The sequence below is a fragment of the Giraffa tippelskirchi genome, chromosome 8 (genome assembly GCF_054371585.1).
Source record: "Giraffa tippelskirchi isolate mGirTip1 chromosome 8, T2T-mGirTip1v1.2.pri, whole genome shotgun sequence".
Lineage (NCBI taxonomy): Eukaryota > Metazoa > Chordata > Mammalia > Artiodactyla > Giraffidae > Giraffa > Giraffa tippelskirchi.
The window spans coordinates 13,719,940-13,740,768 of NC_137282.1; the positions used below are offsets into that span (position 1 = coordinate 13,719,940).

Sequence of the window (20,829 nt, forward strand, 5' to 3'; positions counted from 1 at the left end):
GAGGAGAAGGAGACAACAGAGGATGAGATAGGTGCAGGGCATCTCCAACCATTGACATGAGTTTGAGCAAACTCTGGGAGTTAGTGAAGGACAGGAAAGCCTGGTGTGCTGCAGTTTGTGGGGCTGCAAAGAGTCAGATGTGACTTAGCAACTGAACAACAACAAATAATGAATATGAAAGTGAGATATTAGCCTATTACTTTGGCAAATACTGAAATTATATAGCGTTGGCAAAAGTGTAAAGAAATAGATGTTTTCAGTGACTTTAGGTTATAGAACAAAATAGTACAATTAGTATATCCCTTTTGCAGGATAATGTTGTAATTTTTACCTAAACTGAAAATACTGATATCATCTAATGTAAATTCCCACTGGTTGCAACTGAAAAGGGCTTCCTGGGTGGCTCAGTAGGTAAAGAATCCGCCTGCAATGCAAAAGACATAGGTTTGATCCCTGGGTCAGGATGATGCCCTGAAGGAGGAAATGGCAACATACTCTAGTATTCCTGTCTGAAAAATCCCATGGACAGAGGAACCTGGTAGATCACAGTCCAAAACATCACGAAGAGTTGGACATGACTGAGTGAGCATGCATGCAATTGAATAATCATCAATAAAAATCCAGAAATAGTGTGCTAAGATGATAATTTCAGCCTTGTATATAATGAAGAAACTGTAAACAACCTAAATTTTCATTAACAGATCAATTATGCACATTTACTTGGTAGAATACTTTGCAACCATCAAAAATAATGATGAATTTATTTCTTAATAAAATGGAAAATATCTCCACGATATATTGTTAAAAGTAGATCATAAAACCATATTTTTATTATCTTTATATTCAAAGACACATAGCTATCTGGAAGGCAGTTCACCAACTGTTGTTTGCGTAGTGGAATTTTCAGTGATCAAAGTTTTCTTTAGAGATTCCTAGATTGATTTAATTTTCAGTATGAGCTACTCACCAAATATATCTGGCCATCTCCTTTACAAGGACGGCTGTACTTCCTGGTTCCTTTTTGGTTTGTTGAGTTAATCTGACTAGTTCTGGCCAATGCATTGTTAGTGGAAGTGACTTTTCGGTTCCAGGCCTGAGTATTTAATTTCCTGCATTGAGACACTCTTGTCTTTTCTCTTTCTCCCTCTGCCATAACAGCTCACAAGTTTTTGGAGAATGGCTATTCCATCAACCTTGGAACTGCAGTAAGAGTGTCCATAAATAAATAAATATATAAATATTAAATATTAATTAATGTCCAGCTGACATGTGATGGACACGTAATATGGAGATAAACACATTTTTGTTGCTTTAAAGCCACTGAGATTTCCAAGTTTTGTGTTACTTTATCATAATCTAGTTTACCCTATTTTTTACCATCTATATTATGTTTTTAAGCAGGAAAAAAGTATTTTCATTGAACAAACAAATATATGTTCCCAAAAGGTTTCCAATACTCCTAGGCTCTAAGATATGAAAGAAATTGTCTTAAATTGCATCTTTCTTTTCCATAAACTAATACATTAACAAGAAAAACAATCTGTTTCTAAACGTCTAGAAGACTAAGTGACTGTCCCATGTTGTATTTTATCTTCTCAGCTATCCTTACCCAGCTGTTTTAGACAACTTCATGACTTCTGCATAATCTTACACTGTGCAGATCACGGATAATGAGTCACTGTGTTAAAACTTGAAGCTCTAAATTCATGGAGGGACATTTAAATGAAATTATATTCCTTTCACATGTCATACTTAACTTCAGTTGACTACACAATTCCATTAAAAGAATTGAGTTTTTCATTTGTTTTTATTTTTTAAATAACATAAATAGTTTCATGGATTACAAACATTCTAAGGGGAATCTAAAAAGAAGTGACTTTGTACATCTAACATTTTCTCATTTGGGGAGGGTGTTTATGTTTCTCATTTTAATCAGCCTGGTCAATTAAATTGGACCGTCTCCTATTTGTTTTCTATCCAGTTTCTCTCCTCGTCTTTGCATTTTGGTTTTTATGAACTAGCTCAAAACTGCTGTTTGGTCTTCACAACACTACAGGGAATGTTTAAAAAATAAACTAAATTGCTTCATGACTTTTTTTCAAACTTGCTGAAAATGAGATTTTTCAACAGCTTTTACTCCATAACCTCCTCCTCCCTTTTTAATTTAAATTTTGGTACTGAAATGAGCTTACACTATTCCATTAATATCACTAGGGGAGACACTTGTTTCCTGCACAATGCAGAGATTAGTCTCCAATTCTCTCTGCTTCTATCCTTCATTGTTCTATCACTTTACAATGCCTGTATATAATATATTTAGAAGTTTATTTGCCTTAAAAAATCCACCTTTCCATATTACTCACTGCTTTATGGACATATATTTACAAAAAATTAAAATTACCCTGCAAGCCTTAGTGTACCATAAACTGTTGTTGGTAAAGCGGTGGTGATTCTAGACTCATCTCAGAACACTTGGAGAGTCAATTATATTAACACTGTCAACAAAGGAAAGCCATGATCACAACTGTCAAAAGATAAAAAGTACATCTTGGGAATTAAATATTTGATTATTTATTTTGGAAAAAATGAATGTACATATATGTATCTTAAATGGGTATACACCTCATTAAAAATCAGCTGTAAATTGGTACAGTCACTATGAAAAACAGTAGAGAGGTTCTCCTCAAAAAGCTAGAAATAGAGTTGCCATATGATACAGCAATCCCACTCCTGAGCATACATCCAGACAACTCTATAATTCAAAAAGATACATGCACCTTTATATTCACAACAGCACTATCTACAATAGCCAAGACATGGAAACAACCAAAATGTCCATCAACAGATAAATGGATAAAAAGGACATATAGTACATGTTGACAATGGAATACTGCATGCTAAGTCACTTCAGTTGTGTTCAACTCTTTGCAACCCTATGGACTGTAGCCTGCCAGGCTGCTCTGTCCATGGGATTCTCCAGGCAACAATACTGGAGTGGATTGCCATGCTCTCTTCCAGGGGACCTTCCCAACCCAGGGATTGAACCCTGGTTTCTTATGTCTCCTGCTCTGTCAGGTGGGTTCTTTACCACTAGTGCCACCTGGGAAGCCCACAACGGAATATTACTCAGCCATAAAAAAGAATAACATAATGCCATTTGTAGTAACCTAGAGATTACTAGGTTGGATGGACCTAGAGATTATCATACTGAGTGAAGCCAGACAGAGAAAGACAAATATCATACATCACTTATATGGGGAATCTAAAATATGGCACAAATGAACTTATTTATGAAACAAAAACAGACTCATAGACATAGAGGACAGGCTTGCGGCTGTCAAGGGGCAGGAGGGAAGTGGAGGGATGGAGTGGGATTAGCAGATGCAAACTATTATACACAGAATGGATAAACCACAAAGTCCTACTATATAGCACAGGAAATACTGTTCACTATTCTATGATAAGCCATAATGGAAAAGAAAATGAAAAAAGTGTGTGTGTGTGTGTATGCGTGTGTATATATATGCCTAACTGAATCACATTGCTATATAACAGCAATTTACTCAACACTGTAAATCAACTATACTTCAATAAAATACAATTTTAAAAAATCAACTGAATGTTAGCTGCAGAAGACCAGTAGTCTGCTGCTGCTGCTGCTGCTGCTAAGTCGCTCCAGTCGTGTCCGACTCTGTGTGACCCCATAGACGGCAGCCCACCAGGCTCCGCCATCCCTGGGATTCTCCAGGCAAGAATACTGGAGTGGGTTGCCATTTCCTTCTCCAGTGCAGGAAAGGGAAAAGTGAAAGTGAAGTCGCTCAGTCATGTCTGACTCTTAGCGACCCCATGGACTGTAGCCCACCAGGCTCCTCCGTCCATGGGATTTTCGCTGGATGGTAAAAGCTTACTTTGCACTTTCTCCACCTGTAATTCAAAATTCTACAATCTATATAAGAATTTTCAAGAATCACTTCTGCATAGTACTTATTATTATGTCAGCATAGAGTTAATGGCCTATTCTTCTGTAAAATGAGAAAGAACCGTACCTTCTTTTCTCTACCTCACGGGGATTTGGGGAGGTTAAACATGAATCTGAATGGAAGGATTTTTGTGGAAGAGTAAAGCAATAAATTAATGTAATGTGGAGCAGATTCTGGGGCTTCCCAGGTGTCACTCCTGCCAATGAAGGAGATGCAAGAGATGACGGTTCAATCCCTGGGTTGGGAAGATCTCCTGGAGAAGGAAATAAACACCCTACTCCAGTATTCTTGCCTGGAAAATTCCATGGGCAGAGGAGCCTTGCAGGGTACATACAGTCCATGGGGTCGCGAAGAGTTGCATATGACTCAACTCTGACAGCACGGACTGGTAGCAGATTCTAGAAACAGGTCATTTCACGTGGTTTCACTTGTGAAGCAGAGTCAACAGTTCAAAAAGATGAGACCAGAACAACTGCATCTTGAACATGGGTTCTGTATGCCACTCAGAGTTTGATCTCAACCCTGAAGCCACTAAGCTGACACTGTCAGACTTTTTCCCTCTAGTTTTTGCCTTTAATTTTTAATTTTATTGGAATAAGGCTGATTTGCAATGTTGTGTTTTCAGGTATAAAGTGATTCAGTTATACATATACATATATTCATTCTTTTTCAGATTCTTTTCGCTTATAGATTATCTAGAATATTGAGTAGTTAGTTCCCTGTGCTATAGGGTAGGTCCTTGCTGCTTACCTGTCTTGCATATAGTAGTGTATATATGTTCATCCCAAACTCCTGATTTAACCCTTCCCACTACTGCCATGTTTTCCCTTTGGTAACTGTAAGGTTTGTTTGTTTGTTGTTTTTTTTTTTTAATATCTGTAAGTCTGTTTCTGTTTTGAAATAAATTTGTATCATTTTTTAAAAATTTGACTCCACATACGAGTGATACCATATGATACTTGTCTGCCTCACTTGGTATGATCATCTCTATATCCATCTATGTTACTATGAATGGCATTATTTCCTTCTTTTTTATGGCTGAGTGATGGATTTTAACTAAAGGAATTTTGCTGAAGAAAAATCATTCTGGCATCCATGTGGAAGGTGCCTGGTGGCACTGGGGATTAGAAAGTCATTACTCCAGGAAGATAGAAAAATAGAAAGTCATTACTCCACTAAGGGGAGAAATGATGAGAAATGATGAATAAGGCAGTGAAGTAAAGATAGAGAAGACATTAATCAGAATGGATAGAACGGATAAGTAGTAATAATTGAAAAATGAGAGGAAGGTGAATGAAGGAACTGAAGAAACAAGTGTAACTCACAAGTTCCCAGCTGGGCAACTGGTCCCCTTAACCAAGACAAGGGGCCCACGGTTTCAAAGTCAAGTACCTGGTTTGTACATGTAATCCTTAAGGTGCTGTGTGATGCTTTCAAGAACTGATCACTGACTTAAGCAACCGGACTCACCCAGCGAAACAGACATCCTTGAAACACGTAACCACCAATGTCTCTGTTTTGAGGATAAAGTACATTTTTATACTAGGTACTGTCGAGTCCGCATCAATGAAAACAAGGTTTGTTTGCAGACTTAAGTTTGGTGGTGATCATTTAATAGGTCAAAACCATAAAATACCTACAATTCTTGAGTGAAGATACATTGTATCCAGAATATCAGCATGCTTGAAGACAACAATCCATCAATCTCTGAATGCAAGATAAAACTGGAACCAGTTTAATATAATAAAAGGTCAGCAGCTGGCTGATAGTCACATGTATTTTCTTAGAGCCTGTTCTTTTCAGTTTATAAATCATCATCTTGTTTTAAAAGATACATATTAGTAGAAGGTTCTTGACTCTCAACCAACCACTTCTCTTCTAACGTAAGTAGGACACAGCTGAATAAAACAACTACCTCTTTTACTCATCTTACAAAGTGCACAGTACCTGAGATAGAAATGAGGCTATTCTGTTTGACAATAATCATCATCAAATTCTTTCCTCCAGTGTGAAAACATCCTCTCTCCCCATCTCTGTCTCTCTCTCCCCCCTACATCTACAAAAATCGCCCTCATTCCTACACATCACCCTCCTCACCCAAGTGAGGTGACATGCCACCATCACTAGACAGACTTACAGACGAGATTCCTTTAAGGGGTGCCTTTCTCATTTGCCTGTGGATTTTTAGCTTGTCATGAATACTCATTTTATTGTACCTTTAGGCCAAATGGCCCAAACCATCAAAGACGCTATAGCTACCATTGCAATCAATAGTGTCAATCTGCCTAGTGTTTAAGACCAGCAATAATGTAAGCTGATTGGATCTGTCTTTAGGCTACAATGAGCTGGATAAAGGACTGGTGAGGGTTTGGCCAGGAGGTGCTAAAAAGATCATCTTCTGCTGGGATCTGGGCTGTCTAGAGATGAGGAATGCGTCAGCTGTTTTTCCTCCCCCCTGAGCTCCGAATCCACACACATCAAGTAGCTCAAGTCCATTTATTCATTGATGTATCTATACACGCTGGCTGGTAATAAGTAAATCCCTACAATGACACCCTAAAGGAGATGCATGGTAATAGTCTCTCCTCTTCCAGCAGACCTGTGACTGCAGATTGACCGTTTATGACTTCTTTTCCTTCTCAGAGTGACTCATTTTTAGCCTGGATTTGCTTGTGTGAAAATGTGAGCAGGGGTGTGACAGATTTACGGAAAGAGGGCTTGGTGTGACCTGCTTTGGGTTCTGCATGCCCGTCCACCCCCCACCTCAGGATCCCGGAGCTATACAACCCTTTCCTTTCCCCTGGAAGTATTTATTTTGCTTTAAAGCAAGACTCCTCTCTTACAAGCTCATATTTCTTACACAAATCACAGGCGGGGTGGAGTTGTTCCCTCTCACATCCTCACATACACCTGCTACCCCCAACGACCTTGGCATCCCCATCAGCTGCAGCATCACCAGGGGGCATCGTTTGCTCTATGAACTGCAGCTTCAGTAAAGCGCAGGGCCTGCCTTCACTCCACCTGGCTAGTCTGAAACTCTAACTACAGATGGGTCTGCTGGAACACATCTTATTACAGAGCCAGAGTTCACTTAACTCAGTGTAAACTACAGGGCGCAAGTTTTCTTTTTTTTTTTTTTCCCCAAGCTTGGATTTGCTCTCTTTTGGCTCTGCTAAAAGCAACCAATACAAGGGACCACTCCTCTTAGGCAGTTCATACAGAGACAAAGTGCTGGAATTGACACATGTTTATGAGAATCCTCAGCCTGGCAGCAGAGAATGTGTTCCACAGCCCATTGTCCTTTTTCCTAGGAGAAGATAATGCTGGCAGAATAATGCTAGGTCCTCAGCCAGGGAATGCTGGAAAGCAGAAAGAAAGTACCTGGAGCTGGAAAATGAGTGAACGCCCTCCCCCCTCGGGGAGGATAGCATCAGGTTTCATTGCTGGGGGACACTCAGGAGTCCCACGCTAGAACCTTCTAGAATGAGAAAATCATTAACAAAATACAGATACTGCTGTGATCGTTTGCTTATGAAATTATTTGTAGGTCACTTGCGACTGAGGGTGGTTGTAGGCCAGTAGTCATCGTGTAAGACAGGAACAGGGAAGTGGAGTTAAGCTCTACTCTGGGCTGAGGGGCAGGATGTGCCCTGTGCGTCTCGAGGACGGACCAGGGCTCCTCAGATTTCCCCAACCGGGCCGAGATCTGCTTCTATTTTTTTCCTTTCCCAGTATGGTTTATCACAGGATATTGAATATAGTTGTCCATGCTGTACAGCGTGGGATCTTGTTGTTTATCCACACTCTATACAAAAGCTTACATCTGCTAATCCCAACCGCCCACTCCCTCCCTCCCTCACCCCCTGCCCGCCTTGGCAACCACCAGTTTGTCTTCCATGTCCATGTTTTGTTTCTGTTTCACAGAGAGGTTCGTTTGTGTTATATTTTAAATTTTACAAATAAATGACATCATATTGCATTTGTTTTTCTCTTTCTGACTCAGTATGATACTCTCTTGGTCCCCCTTGCAACCTCCAGTTGCATCTATGTTGTCGCAAATGGCCTTATTTCATTCTTTTTTATGGCTGAGTTATGTTCCATTGTATATGAGTGTGTGTATATATACATATATCTATACACACGCACACCACATATTCTTTACCCATTCATCTGTCAATGGACATTAAGGTTGTTTTCTTGTCTTGGCTATGGTGAATAGTGCTACTACAAACATAGAGGGCATGTGTCTTTTTGAATTCACATTTTATATATGCTCAGGAGTGAGACTGTTGGGCCATATACTAGCTCTATTTTTAGATTTCTGAGGAACCTCCATACTGCTTTCCATAGTGAGTATACCAAATTATGTGTCCACCAACAGGGTAGGAGGGTTCCCTTTTCACCACACTTTCTCCAGCATTTATTATTTGTAGACTTTTTAATGGTGGTTATTCTGACCAGTGTGAGCTGGTACTTCCTTGTAGTTTTGATTTGCATTTCTCTAATAATTAGTGATGCTGAGTATATTTTCATGTGCCTATTGGCTGTCTGTGAGGACTATTTCTAGAACCTGACACAAAGATCAACCTAGAAGTGGGGGGGTAAGGGTCCTGAGCATTCAGTCAAAAGCAGTGTAAGGGCAGGAAGAAAAACTAGTCATTGCAGATACAAATGTCACACTAGGAGATTCTCTGTTTGGATGGTTTCTTTCCTTTACACTCAGACAATCAAGGACCACTCCCAAGCCTTCCCTTCCTGGCCACAAATCCTCCTTGGGGATTTTAAACCAGAAACATGGAAATTAAATATTAAACTAGGTATTTGAGATTAACAGATACACACTACTGCATATGAAATAGATAACCAATAATGACCTATTATATAGCACAATGAACTATGCTCGACGTTATGTAACAACCTGTAAGGAAAAAGAATCTGAAAAAATAGATGTATATGCATGCATAACTGAGTCACTTTCCTGTATACCTGAAACCAACAAAACATTGTAAATCAACCATACTTCAATAAAAAAATAAACTATATATAAAAGCTCACATCTGCTAACCCCAAGCTCTCACTCCATCCCTCCCTCACCCTCACCCCCTTGGCAACTACCAAGCTCTTCCTTTTTTCACTCTCTTCTTGATGTCTGTGATTCTGTTTCTGTTTCATAGATTGGTTCATTTGTGTCATATCTTAGATTCCACATGTAAGTGATGGCATATGGTATTTGTCTTTATTTACTTTACTTAGTATGATAGTCTCTGGGTGTAGAAATGAATAGAACATTGTAAATCAACTATATTCAATAAAAAATTAAACTAGAATATTTAAAAAATAAATTTAAAAGTAAAGCCAATGCAAAGAAGAAGACATTAGAACTGGCAAGCCTAATCCAAAATTTAGATTCAAGATCCTGAGTTTTCTCTAATCTCATCAAAGAAGGTATCAGTATTTCAACCATTAGAAATGAGCAATGGATCCAATATGCCAGGACCATTCAAACGAGCTCTTCTCTACACCAATGATTCTCATAAACATTCCTTGTCTGAGGCAACTCTCTGCGCAGAACGCCATGCCTTGCTATACTTAACCTGAGAAGAATGGCAGAGGATTTACAAGTCATCCTTACTTACCAACGGCCTTTCCCAAGTGATCGGAACTCCAAAATACACAGCTCAGGCCTGGAATTGTGTGGGGGAAGGGAATGGTGGCTTGGTCTAAACACAGTTCATAGAATAAGAGAAATGAGAACCAGCAGAGTCAGGCAGGAGGCAGCAGGTTGTTGTTGGCCAGAATTTATTGTAACTATACAGCCCTGGAGAGACAGAATCCATCTATTCACACTCTCCACTCTAATCGTCTAATATCATGGTGTTCCTTTATCTCAGTCGAATACTGTATATATGCAACTCTGCTTCCTTCTTCCCCATTTCCCCCATTTTACAACACAAACCAACTCCCAACAGACGCAGAGTGATGAAGGGTGTCTTTGGCTCCGCATACATTACAGGGATCAAAGCTAAACGCTGGGGTATAAACACCACCGGAGAGCACAGAATGCTCCCGGAGAAAAGGCTCTTTAATGGAGTTGCTCTTAAAAATATCTGCATGTGGCCATGCTAAATACCATGATGTTTCGGTTACAGATCACAGATCTCCAATGCATGAATATTAAAGAAGAAAACTGCAGTGCAGCAACTGAAAGTGAGTGGAGGAAGCTTCCAAGAGAAAACTACATTCATCAGGCTAACTTTCACACGGTCGGCTCCAGGCAAAAGTATAATATAGATAAAACCTTTTCTTCTAGATTCATTGTTTCACCCTTTCTCTTTTTAAACTCTTCAACTGATCCATTTCTCTCATGTTCTGCCCATAGAGATAGGCTCTGAAAATAATTATTTTAAAAATTTTATTGAGGTATAGTTGATTTACAATGTTGGGTTAGCTTCAGGTGTACACCAAAGTGATTCAGCTTTATATGTATATTAAAAATACATGCGTGTGTGTGTGCATGTGTGTGTGACCACACACGTACTCCCTAGGTCTCTTCAGTTGTGTTCAACTCTTTGCAACCAATGGAGTGCAGCTGGCCAGGCTCCTCTGTCCATGGGATTCTCCAGGCAAGAATATTGGAGTGGATTGCCACGTCCTCCTCCAGGGGATTTTCCTGCCCCAGGAATTGAACCCACGTCTCTTATGTCTCCTGCATTGGTAGGTGGATTCTTTACCACTAGCACCACCTAGGAAGCCATATATATAATGTATATAGAATTCGTTTCCATTATACATTATTATTAATACAAGATATTGAATACAGTCCCCCATATAGACTACAGTGTATATGTTAACCCCAAATTGAACACCAATTATTTGGAAAGTACATAAATGTCATAGCCTTTTAATTAGAACAAAAAGTTTAATCTAAGAAATAACTCTCTAATAGTGAAATTACAGGCAAGAATGAGAAAATGAAGGTAAGCTGAAAATGGACGGACGTTTTGGGAAATGAAATCTTATTTAAATCATTCCACGTAAATGGTTTTCTTCATTCATGAAAGTTACTTTCCACAGGGCTGACTTCTACTCTAACTCCATTTATTTTTTTTTCTTTTTAAGAATAATTTTTTTTTAACTGGTGATGGTTGGATAATTAGAGCTTAGATTTACCAAAGTTTTCAAGTATTGACCCTTTCAAAGTCCACTTAGGGGACTTTCCTGGTGGTCCAGTGGTTAAGACTTTGCACTTCCAATGCAGGGGGTGTAAGTTCGATCCATGGTCAGGAAACTAATAATATTGCATGTGACACATGGTGTGGCCAAAAAATAAATGAAAAAAAACTAAAATCCATTATTACTAAAACCTTTCCCAAACCTCTTCCATCACTCCAGCAATGTGGAGGTACCATGCAGAAGCTATAACTATTCTTGTTGAACTTGTAGTTGCGGTAAAGACAATACCCATGTAATTACCATCTCCTTCAAGATAAAGCATGAGCTCCCGTTTCTCTGAATGGGTATGTATATGGGTGTGCAGGCATCCAAGCACACAAATGCTTACAGAAATGTACCGTGAACTCCATGAATTAAAGGTACACGGATTAAACAGAGGCTCATAACCAAACAACTTTGTGGAAGTCAGCAGTCACCATCAAATAGAACACAGGTGATGAATCTACCCAAACCTTCAAAATACCCACAACACATCACTTGGCTTACTACTTCCATCTTGTTCATGTTTGCTTCTATGATATTGTCATGTCGTCAGAGTAATAAAGGACATACATCTTCATTTCACAGCATTGATCACAAACCTAGAAGAAGAGGAGGTCACTTTACATGCTGTATCGTCTGAACAAATCTACCGCGGGATTGGAGTCGTTCAATCATGGTGCTGTCATTTGGTTTGGGTAAGCATATTTTCCCTTCATTAGATTTAATATATAATCTCATTATAGAAATCTGACACTCGGCACTGACTCTCAACTCATAAATCAGCTCCTACTTCTGCTCCTAAGACCCAAGGAAGAAAAACAGCAACAAAGTGTGATAAAAATGTACTGCATAATTTTAGCCATTCAGAGAATGCCACCTTGCCACTCCACTTCTTATTCTATGGTTGATTTAGCCTGGTTCTGCTGTCACATGGGCTATCACACTGACTTCTATTTCTCTATGCGATCAGACATTTAAAAACTATTTTGCTCATGAATCTTTCCCAAAGGTCACTTCCTAATTTTTCCCCCATCTAATCACATCAGATATTCCTTTTTTATAACATCATGTAACAACTGGGTACTCTCAGATCATCAACATATCTATTTATAGAGCATATACTGTGTCCTGTACTTGTTCCAATGTTCAACGGGACAGGGAAGAGTAAAAGATATATCCCCTAGCTTCAAAGATGAGGCAATACATTTTTGGAGAAGAAAAAGACCCTAATTTTAATCTCAATTAAAATGATTTTTCTAAACATTGTTATGTATATGCTGACACGCCTATGATGAACAGATATCACTTATAAAATACCTTTATAAAGATGGATGTAATATGATGGATGTAATATTCTAATTATCATTTAAAATATTTTAAAAAAGTTTTAAAAATAATAATTTCCTGGATAGACAAAATGAAGTTATTAATATTTTTAACACTAAAATATCCTTAATCTATTAAGGTCAGATCATGCTTCAGCTACCAAAAAAAAAAAATCAAGTCAACTTTAGACGATGCAAATTCTATTAAAGACTGTTATTGTTGTTTAGTTGCTAAAGTCATGTCTGACTTTTTCGACCCCATGGACTGTAGCCTGCCAGGCTCCTCTGTCCACGGATTTCTCAGGCAAAAATACTGGAGTGGGTTGCCTTTTCTTTTTCCAGGGGATCTTCTTGATCAGGGATCAAAACTACATCTCCTGCATTGGCAAGAAGATCCTTTACCACTTAGCCACCAGAGATTATTAAAGATTAGGAAGATATTGGGGGAAAAAAACACATTTGTTAATTCACACAGAATGCTGAGATGTCTTCCTATGTCACATGTATGTAGTCATATGTCTTTGAGGGTAACAGATTACAGAGCATTTTATTTTCAGCCTCTCTTGGCTTGATGCCTGGCTTTCCAAGATCATTTGAATTTCTATTTTACTTATGAAGTCACAAAAGACTGCCTGGTTTATTTAATAATTCTTGAAAGATGAAAATTTCGCCCTTCTTGATGTCAAATTTATAGAAGTTCTGCTAATTTTAAAGTACTGTAAAAAATAATCACAATTACAGGCAAAATTCTAGAAATATTCAAGAATTACAATGTATAACTATTACTTAGCCCTTTGGGTTTCTTGGATAAGGACTATAAACCTTTATACTGCCGCTCATTGCATATGGAGACTAGTTTAAGTACCTACTGTACCTGCAAATATAATCTGACCTAAGGTGCACCTAATCAATATAAAATTCCCAGGAATTTCAAACTTTCAGACAGATCTTTGTGTGGACAGAGAATGGGCATGAAAGAGCAACTGATTCTATTATTTTTTTAAAATATGGTATCATCTGCGGTATACGTACATTCACAATGGAATATTACTCAATCATAAAAAGGAATGAAATGATGCCATTTGCAACAACGTGGACATGGATGGACTGAGAGATGATCATACAGAGAAAGGCAGATATTATAATGGTATCACTTATATACGGAATCTAAAAACAGTACAAATGAACTTACAAATAGAAATAAACAGACATAAAAAGCATGTCTTACAGTTACCAAAAGGGAAAAGAAGGGTAGGAATAAATTGGGAGAATGGAATTAACAGATACACAGTGTGTGTGTGTGTGTGTGTGTGTGTGTGTTAGTCACTCAATCATGTCTGACTCTTTGCAACCCCATGGACTCTAGCCTACCAGACACCTCTGTCCACGGAATTCTCCAGGCAAAGATACTGGAGTGGGTAGCCATTCCCTTCTCCAGGGGTACTTCCCAATCCAGGGATCAAACCTGAGTCTCAGGCAATGTAGGTGGATTCTTTACTGTTGGAGCCACCAGGGAAGCCCAACAGATGCACACTACCATACATAGAATAAAAAACAACAAGATCCTACTCTATAGCACAGGGAACTATATTCAATATTTTATAATAAACTATAATGGAAAAGAATCAGAAACAAAAAGAAAAAAAATACATGTATGTATAACATGGGGAACTATACTCAATATTTTGTAGTAACATATAATGGAAAAGAATATAAAAAGAATTATGTGTGTGTGTGTGTGTGTGTGTGTGTGTGTGTAGAGTTGACTCTTTGGAAAAGATCCTGATGATGTGAAAGATTGAAGACAAAAGGAGAAGGCGGTGGTAGTGGATGAGATGGTTAGATAGCATCACTGACTCAATGGACACGAATTTGGGAAAACTCTGGGGGATAGTGGAGGACAGAGGAGCCTGGCATGCTGGGGTCCATGAGGTCACAAAGAGCTGGACACGACTTAGTGATTCAACATCAACACATTACTTTGCTGTACACCTGAAACTGACACAACATTGTAAATCAACTATACTTCGCTACATCATGTCCAACTCGTGCAACTCCATGGACTGTACCCTGCCAGGCTTCTCTGTCCATGGGATTCTACAGGCAAGAATAATGGAGTGGGCTGCCATTTCCTTCTCCAATATATATATATAATCACTTTGCTGTACACCTGAAACTGACACAGCACTGTAAATCAACTATACTTCAATAAAAATTACATACAGTATCATGATACAGTGCAGAATGTGGTTCTAGACTAATCTACCTAAGAAGAAGGGGAGGAGCATTTTGTGTGCTTGTGTATCTGGCTGTTTGTTTTATTATTTAAAAACTGCTAGAAGCTAGGAAGAATGAGGAGGTATATGCACACTTTACTCTTTTAAAAATTGACAAACTTCGACACCAAATTCCATTCTGATCTGTGCAGCTTCCCAGTGTGTTCAGAGTGAAGAACTCAGACTTCAGGGGCTGTGCTGTTCTTGGTACTTGTGCCCCTGGGACTGCACAGAAAAGGGAAGGAAGCAGACTCCAAGACTCAAGCTTATAGTGGTGAGGCTCTGGGGTGGAGATCCCCAAAGATGGTTAATGTTTGCATTATGGAAGTTCAAGAAGTTGAGTCTCTCTGTGGTCTGACTTGATAATCCCAAAGAAAGGCAATGCCAAAGAATGTTCAAACTACCACACAGTTGCACTCATTTCACTCGCTAGCCAAGTAATGCTCAAAATTCTCCAAGCGAGGCTCTAACAGTACGTGAACCGAGAACTTCCGGATGTTCAAGCTGGATTCAGAAAAGACAGAGGGACCAGAGATCAAATTGCCAACATCTTTTGGATCGTAGAAAAAGCAAGAGAGTTCCAGAAACACATCTACTTTGGCTTTACTGACTATGCCAAAGCCTTTGCTGACTGGGTGGATCACAACAAACTGTGGAAAATTCTTCAAGAGATGGGAATACCAGACCACCTCACCTGCCTCCCAAGAAATCTATATGCAGGTCAATAAACAACAGTTATAACCAGACATGGAACAATGGACTGGTTCCACATTGAGAAAGGAGTACGTCAAGGCTGTATATTGTCACCCTGCTTATTAAATTTCTATGCAGAGAACATCATGCAAAATGCCAGGCTGGATGAAGCACAAGCTGGAATCAAGATTGCCAGGAGAAATAGCAATAACTTCAGATATGCAAATGACACCACCCTCATAGCAGAAAGTGAAGAGGAAATGAAGAGCCTCTTGATGAAAGTGAAAGAAGAGAGTGAAAAAGTTGGCTTAAAACTCAATATTCAGAAAACTAAGATCATGAAATCCCCAACACTTCATGGCAAATAGATGGTGAAACAATGGAAACAGTGACAGATTTTATTTTCTTGGGCTCCAAAATCACTGCAGCCGTGAAATTTAAAGACGCTTGTTCCTTGGAAGAAATTTTATGACCCACCTAGACAGCATATTAAAAAGAAGAGACAATACCCTACTGACAAAGGTCCATCTAGTCAAAGCCATGTTTTTTCCGGAGTCATGCATGGATGTGAGAGTTGGGACTATAAAAAAAGCTGAGTGCCGAAGAACTGATGCTTTTGAACTGTGGTGTTGGAGAAGACTCTTGAGAGTCCCTTGGTCTGAAAGGAGATCCAACCAGTCAGTCCTAAAGGAAATCAGCCTGGATATTCATTGGAAGGACTGATGCTGAAGCCCCAATACTTTGGCCACCTGATGTGAAGAACTGACTCATTGGAAAAGATCCTGATACTCAGGAAGATTGAAGGCAGGAGAAGGGGACAACAGAGGATAAGATGGTTGGATGGCATCACCGATTTGATGGACATGAGTTTGAGCAAGCTCCAGGAGTTGATGATGTACAGGGAAGCCTGGCGTGCTGCAGTCCATGAGGTTGCAAAGAGTCAGACACAACTGAGCGACTGAACTGAACTGATGGAGAGGAAGGAAGGAAAACAAGGAAAGAAGAAGTGGGGTATATCCCAGAAGGGAAACCCTGTGATGTGTTTAACTCCATGCATTTCCCTTAAAAGATGAGGAACACCCTATTTCATCTAGTGTATTCAATTTTTAGCTTCCTAGGCTAGAATTCCCTTTGCATTAACTTTCAATGTCTCAGTAAACCTTGATATACCTTATATCTTAGTCTGCTGATACTGGGAGGAGTAAAGGTTGGAGACTGAAATCAGGTGTGTCCTGCTAAACGTACATCCTCTGCCCTGAAGTTGACTGTAACGTGACAGGTTCAGGAGGCTAAGAGTAAAGCAGGGAATAAGAAGGGAGTGGGGAGCAGGAGTTCACAGCACCCCAACATCAGCTGAGAGGCAGATGGCTCAGGAGTGACTATGAGACAGATTCTGGCTCTCCCAAGGAAATAAGAAGGTGACTCAGTGGGGAGGCTGATGCGTGGGTCTCCTTAATATAACTCAAAACAATAACTGTTCTTTCTGCTGAACCCTGCAGGGGTTAATATCAATAGTACCCAAGTTGAGTATTATTCCCACACAAATTCAGATAGCATTTTATATAAATATACGACTAAAGTTGGGAGCATTTTATATAAATACATAACTAAAGTTGGGTCCATATTTAACTATTCCAATATAAAATTACACCTAATGAAACCTGTGAATTCCAGCCAAAAGCCTGCACGTTGTAGCTGTTTACTGTAATCTGACTGTTGGCACCTTTTCTTTTCTTGTTTATACGATGCTATTGAGAGGGACCGTTTTCCCTCATAATGGCTTATTTACCTGTATCAGACTATTTTACCTTCCTCTTCAAAATTTCTAGAGCACTTTCTGTCCTATATCCCAAACTGGGGTTTAGTATCTTCTATCTTCTTTCACAAAAAATTTTTAAAACTTTTTATTTTTTATGGGATGTATAGTCAATCAACAATGTTGTGAAACTTTCAGGTGAACAGCAAAGGACCTCAGCCATACATATACAAATGTACATATACACCCCAAACCCACCTCCCATCCAGTCTGCCACATGACATTGAGCAGAGTTCCCTGTGCTATACAGTAGGTCCTTGAAGGTTATCCATTTTAAATATAGCAGTGTGTACATGTCCATCCCAGACTGCCTATCTATCTTCTATTATTGATAATTACTTTTTCATAAATCCCGTCTCAACAAAATTAGAAACTTCTTAAAAGGAATAAAATCGGTTGGGGATCCACGATGTCTAGGTGTGTTTATTATGAAGTAGTCATTATTAAATGGCACCCACTCCAGTGCTCTTGCCTAAAAAATCCCACGGATGGAGGATTTTCCGTCCACGGGGTCCCTAAGAGTCGGACACAACTGAGCGACTTCACTTTCACTTTTCACTTTCATGCGCTGGAGGAGGAAATGGCAACCCACTCCAGTGTGCTTGCCTGGAGAATCCCAGGGACGGGGGACCCTGGTGGGCTGCCGTCTATGGGGTCGCACAGAGTCGGGCACGACTGAAGCAACTTAGCAGCAGCAGCAGCAGTCATTATTAAAATGATGACCACAAGGCTTCTTTTCCTGAATAAGTGCAGAAATGATCAACGTCTTTTCAATAGAGCAGCTGGAGTGCACACGGAGCTAGAGAGCTGTAAAGTCCATTATTTCTATGTATAACTCCTTAGATACTAATTAAATACCCTAAGGAAATGGGCACTCACCCAGTATCACCCAATTGAGAAAACAACGCATCTGAAGACTTGGTACGTAACCAGGAGACTTTCATCTTAATAAGAGAAGATGACAATATTTTTTTGGCTGATGTCCACGTGACAATTGGCTAAAACCAGATGAATACGAAAAACTTAATTATGGAAAGCATGGTAGTTTGAACATTTTTAGGATCCATGTGAAACGACTGATGAGCCAATGAACTCTTAGAAAAATGACTAGATGAAGTAGCCTGGAAGAAATGTTTCTAATTTTATTTCTGTTTTTCTTATCAGAAAAAAGGAAAACTGAAGACATCAGTTTCATGAGCAAGCATATTATATGTGGCCCCTAGTTTCTGCTGAATGTGCTAGGACATTAGGAAGTAGATTTTGTGCATCATTTTCACCACCATCAAGTCACAGGGTTCTAGAGACGAAGAATTGTTCTAGCTCAATTCCCTCGTGATCTGAGAAACCCAGGGGAAAAGGAGTGATGCAAGTTGCTTGAAATTACACAACCAGTCTGTAATTTCTGGCATATGTTAAGCTAGCCACTCACATCATGGAAAGGTATACCAAGCCCTGTCCCCCTTCCCCACAAAGAGGTTGGAAATAGTCTTTCTGTAAACAAGACAGAACAGATGTGCAGAGACATTCTTACTAGCACAGAATAACTAAGATGCTTAGTAGCACGGGGGTGGCGGGGGGAACTCTCTAAAAGCATGTTTAGGCTGGTGATAAAGTAAGATAAAAATTAGAGGCTAGACACCTCAAGATATTTTCTGGGTAAGTGAGCTAGGAGAGGGCATTTTCCAACAGTATGCCAATCCCTTGGGTAATGAAAGACAAACATAGGACAGGCACAAAGCCTGGCATCTGAGTAGGAGGTCATCAGAGACCCAGCAGAAAGAAGGCACCAACAGATGGCAAAACCTCAGAGAAGATGCACTAGGAAAAAGCGTGTCCACAGAAAACTTGGCTTTTCTTGGAATTGACATTGAGTGGAAAAAGGGAGAAAAAAGTCTCTTGAGAGGCCCTCACTCAAAGTTCATTTTCCAAAGAGTGAGGCCAGGATCCATAGGAGAAAAATCTCAAGAAAAAAAATATTTATCAAACAATCACTGTCGTAAAGTACAGAAACAATTTCCAAATCCCATCAAGAGAAACATATTCTAAGCATGTGTGTGTTAGTTGCAAAGTCGTGTCCGACTCTTTGCAACTCCACGGAATGAGGCCCACCAGACTCCTCTGTCCATGGGATTCTCCTAGCAAGAATACCGGAGTGGGTTGCATTTCCTTCTCCAGAGGATCTTCCTGACCCAAGGATCAAATCCAGGTCTCCCACATTACAGGCAGATTCACCGTTTGAGTCACCAGGGAATCCCTATTCAAAGCATAGGTCACAAAAAATCCCTTTCGATGAAATCCCAAGCTTGAAACACACACTCACGATAAAAAAAAAAAAATATTTCTAAGCACAAGAGCAAACAAATCTTATAAGTGAATCTGTAGAAACAATAAAAAGAATTATCAGATTTTCAAGAAGGATGCTATGTAAATTAACAGGTACAGGATGTAAAATAGCCCCAATCTACTCAAATAAAATGAGTCCATTAAAATTGATCAGAAAATACCAAAATAGCAACAAATGGAATTTATGGAGCTTAAAAATATTCAAGTTTAAAAAAAATGAATAAAACTCAAAATATAAAATGTGACATAGTTGAAGAAAAACTCTGTAAAACTGTCACATGCATATCCAGAAATGACAAGCAAATTCACACTGAGAGAGAAAACTATGGCATATATGATCAAGTGGTTAAGAGGCATGGGAAAAGAGAGTGAGAGATTCTACCAGAGTTGATTCCAAGTGTGATCCACAGCCTAACAGCATCCTTTCCTGCACATTCTCAAGACACAATACAAACTCACCATGTGGCAGGAATTCGTTCTACAAGTCATTCAGATGACTTTTTTTGTAAACTAAATTTGAGAAGCATTGGCCTAAAATATCTAATCTAAGTTCTAACAGGCAAAACATAAGATATTGGAGTGGTAACACTGAAAAAATTATAGCTCAAAATTTATTAAATTAATAAATAATACCAATCCTCATACTCAAGAAATGCAATGAATCCCTAACAGGATAAATAAAAATAAATCCTCACATATAGTGACAATGAAAAAAGTCAATAAGAAGATCTTAAAAAAACAGTCAGTGACGAAATTCAATTTAGAGTCATAGGAGATCACAAGAATATAGTCTAGGAACTTCCTTAGCCGTCCAGCGGTTAAGATTCTGCCTTCAGTGCAGGGAGTGTGGGTTAAATTCCTGGTTGTGAGCTAAGATCCCATATGCCTCATGGCCAAAAAACCAAATCATAGAAAACAGAAGCAATAATGTATCAAATTCAATGAAGACTTTTAAAATCATCCACATCAAAAAAAAAAAAAAAAAATCTTAAAAAAAAAAAAAGAATCCAGTGTAGTCCAGAGGAGAGATCACATAAAATCAGATATGGTTAGAGGAAATATTTCCTCAAGATGGTAACATTTGCTGAACATTCAATACCTAATATGCTTGAATATATAAAAAGAAAATTTTCATACCTGGAAAAGATTCGCTGGGGGTTGTGGAGAGCTGATAAACCATG

The 20,829-nt window shown here is 39.0% G+C and overlaps 1 protein-coding gene across 14 annotated transcripts in view; it reads right to left on the reverse strand.

The window, feature by feature from the left end:
• Window positions 1-20,829, reverse strand: part of UNC5D (unc-5 netrin receptor D) — a 610,447-nt gene that overhangs the window by 139,643 nt on the left and 449,975 nt on the right. The window lies entirely within an intron of this gene.